This window comes from Equus asinus, chromosome 14, assembly GCF_041296235.1.
Source record: "Equus asinus isolate D_3611 breed Donkey chromosome 14, EquAss-T2T_v2, whole genome shotgun sequence".
NCBI lineage: Eukaryota > Metazoa > Chordata > Mammalia > Perissodactyla > Equidae > Equus > Equus asinus.
The window spans coordinates 41,275,531-41,279,249 of NC_091803.1; the positions used below are offsets into that span (position 1 = coordinate 41,275,531).

The window sequence follows — 3,719 nt, forward strand, 5'->3', positions numbered from 1 at the left end:
CTCTGTCTGACCGGTGGCATGGCGTGTTGGAAAGAGCTGGAAGCGGGAGGTGGGAGACTTGGGTTCTACGACTCATTCTATCACCAGCTTGCTGTACCACCTCAGGCCTATCTGTTTCAGGGCAGCAATGTCTTCATCTGTTAAGTGGAGCTGATATGGCCAAGGCAAGAAAATGAATATTAAGGTAACACTAAATATTAGTATTTAGCGATCGAGTGAAGGTTTGTCATCATTAATCTTATGCCTTCTTCCCCCATGATTCATTTGTTTATGAATCGTTGAGTCAGCCTTATTTATTCACTCAGACGCCAGGCAACCACACACCCCAGCTCTGCTGCTATTCTGGCTGCTGCTGTGAGTGATGAACTGTCCCTCTTCTCAGACCCAGGAGTCTCGTGCCTTTTACCAACATCCATGAAACTGCGATAGACTAATTTGTTAGCATGCAAGAGGGCTAAAATCTCTCACCTTCACAGTTCTCAACACTGTCCTGGTCCGATACATCTGCCGTCATCTAGAGAGGAGAGGATGAGGAGAGGCAGGAGCAGGAGGGCGAAACCTCTTCCTGGAATCTTGAGTCAGTGTTAGGGGTCTCCCTGGAAGTGCCTGCTTTCTGCTGCACGGCCTGCAGTTCCATCTGCAGAGAAAGCACTTCTGGAACAATGGGTGATGGGGAGAACGAGAGACAAGGTAGGACAACTCACCGGGTCTCACCTTTTGCACAGAACAACGTTTTCCAAACTCCAGCCCTTCGGGTACCAGTTTGATTTTTATTTTAGTCCTATCTGTCTACAATCTCCATAATTGCCTTCCTATTGTCATTTTTAATTGACTTGCCTTTTTATTTACTTAGATAATTCTTTTAGCAAGAAACTCGATATCACTATGACAAATGGAAACTCCAGGATTTCTTGGCTGTACTTGGAAGACAACTTTGCAAATAAATACAATGAAAACAAAAATAAGGTTATCAAATAATAACCAGATACAGTTGCCCCGAAGACCTTGGTCCTGTTCTTACTGTTACAAAGGGGCATTAGGGTTTGATTTTCCTGTGGGGACGCGGAAGCAGCGAGCCGGTCCTGGGGGCGGTGGCAGGTGTTGAGAAACTGATAATGTTTCCTTGAATTTGCTTCTGTGTTTGCTTCCTCAATGTCTCAGGAGAGATGCTGGAATATTATGGTGTTCCCATAGGCCAAGTTTTGCAGATTTGGGAAAATAAAGACTATGGATCAGCTCTGAGTATTGTTCAGATTATTGGAAAAATTCTTCCTTTAGGACCTGGTCCCCGGTCTAATTTTGAGAAATAGTATATGGAGAAATGATGAAGAGGAGAAAGTTGAATAGTTATTGTCACCTGCTCTAAGACATAACAGACCAATGAAAAATGATCGGCCTGTAAGTGAAGCTGCAATTAAAAAAATTAGTCGCCCTTGAAGATGAGCTGACTTTTCTCTGCTCTCAGATTGCTGTGATTGTGGAAATGCAGAAACTGAGAGACAGGACAGATTCTGGCTCCTTTGACTTGAATAATGGGTCTAGTGGTTTGGGACAAATATCGTCATCAGGGACTGCTCAACTCAGCGACGAACCAGATCCATGTTCAAGTTCATTGCCTCCCTCTGCTCCTCCTCCACCACCCCTGTCCCCTCACTTTTCTCCTCTGCAGCCTCCATGTTCTCCTCTTGTACAACCAGGATCTAAGAATATTTGTGACTCAGATAATTCGGCAGCTGAAATGAAAAAACAGCACGCAGGTGCTTGTCAGACCATTTATAGTCGTCGTCCAAAAAAACCAGAAAAATAAAGATGTTCCAAACATGCTGGATGTTCTACAGGATATGAATAAGGTGAAACTCCGTGCTGTTGAACGGTCACGGGAGGTAGATCCATTCCTAAGAGATCTCGTGGCTTTAATACCCCATGCACTTAAGCAGAAATTTGCATTCCAAGAAGATGATTCCTTTGAGAAAGAAAATAGGTCTTGGGAGCCTTTTCCCTTTTCTAGTCCAGAAGCTTCAAGGTTTGGACATCACATGGCCCAGTCAGAAGGACAGTGAACTAAAGGAAGAAGTGACAGACACAAACCACGTTGACCAAGGTGTGCACGCTGCGAGCTGTGCCTACACCCATGAGGAAAGATTGCAGAAGCACACCAGCCAGCCTTTCACGACGTGTTAAAGGAGCACGTCTTCTGTTACGTAGTTAAATGAAGTCTGTACATGGGGTATATGAGTGCAGAGCTGTGAAGAGTCTTGACCCTTAAGAATTCCTGTCTCTGGTCTTGGAAGATCCAGCAGCTACCTGGGTACTGGATAGTTAGGTGTATGGATTTTTTCTTTGCTTTGTCTCCCCAAATCCCCCCAATATATAGTTGTATGTTATAGTTGTAGGTCCTTCCGGTTAAGGTATGTGGGATGCCTCCTCAGCATGGCCTGACAAGTGGTGCCATGTCCGCACCCGGGATCCGAACTGGCAAACCCCAGGCTGCCGAAGCAGAGCGCACGAATCTAACCACTGGGCCATGGGCCGCCCTCCTGGACTTTTAAAAAAGTGTATTTAGTTAACGCTATTAAAAGCTGAATACACACTGTGAATGATTTTCCTAAGAGCTAAATAGTAAATGACCTAATGTTTCTCATTAGAGAATAGTGGGCTCTCCCTATAAGGGAATAAACCATTTTAAATGGATTAAGAAAGTTATGTAGGGGCCAGCCCGGTGGCACAGAGGTTAAGTGCACACGTTCCACTTTGGTGGCCCAGAGTTCGTCGGTTCGGATCCTGGGCGCGGACATGGCACTGCTTGGCAAGCCATGCTGTGGTAGGTGTCCCACATATAAAGTAGAGGAAGATGGGAACGGATGTTAGCTCAGGGCCAGTCTTCCTCTGCAAAAAGAGGAGGCTTAGCAGCAGATGTTAGCTCAGGGCTAATCTTCCTCAAAAAAAAAAAAAAAAAAAAGGAAAGTTATGTAAAGTCTGTATTGTAGTACTCAGAAAACGGTGGGGTATTTGGGTTTTTAAAAACAGTTTCTTAAAGCAATTATGACTTCTTAATTTAAGAGCCTTTGAATCTTTTAAAAACTGGTGGTGATCTGGTTGACTTGGCCTCCAGGAACTTGGCGATTTTCAAAGAATATAAAATTGTGGTTTTTTTCATTAGGATAGTAGTGGTTTGAATCGTGTAGGTTGAGCCTCCTAAAAATCCTTCCTGAGGTGACAAAGAATTATTCTTAGAAACAGATTTGGATTGTTAAATTCCAGAAGTAGAAATATTTAAGGAATCTTCCTGGTAAGTTTTGCCTACACTTCTGTGTAAATATTACTCTCATAATTTTATTTCCTTTGTTTCTTATTACATTTATACTCTGTATCTTTGTAAATAAATGTGTTTTTTGAAGGAAAAAAAACCCCCAAAACCCAAAAAATCCTAAAAGGATCTTAACCAGGATTGAAGGGTTTAAAGATAGACCATCGCCGTGCAGACTTTCTCTTGATGTAACGGCAGTGCTGTGAGACCAAGGCAAAGGGAGGGCCTTCCTGATCACGTGACTCAGGGTCAGCCATTGCCGTGGGAACTTGCTGCCCCAGATTGTCCAAGTGGAGGTTTAGGTGCTACGCTTTGGGAAATGCTGGCCGGAACGATGTCTAACCAGAAGGGCCTCCTGCTCCTGGGGGTGTCCTTGCATCCACCTCAGTGCTTGCCCTGCCTCCAGGCTCTC

The 3,719-nt window shown here is 44.2% G+C and overlaps 1 pseudogene; it reads left to right on the top strand.

Annotated features, from left to right (window-relative positions):
• Window positions 1-662: 662 nt before the first annotated feature.
• On the top strand, window positions 663-2,318 carry LOC106836778 (mitochondrial fission regulator 2 pseudogene; annotated as a pseudogene).
• Window positions 2,319-3,719: the final 1,401 nt, after the last annotated feature.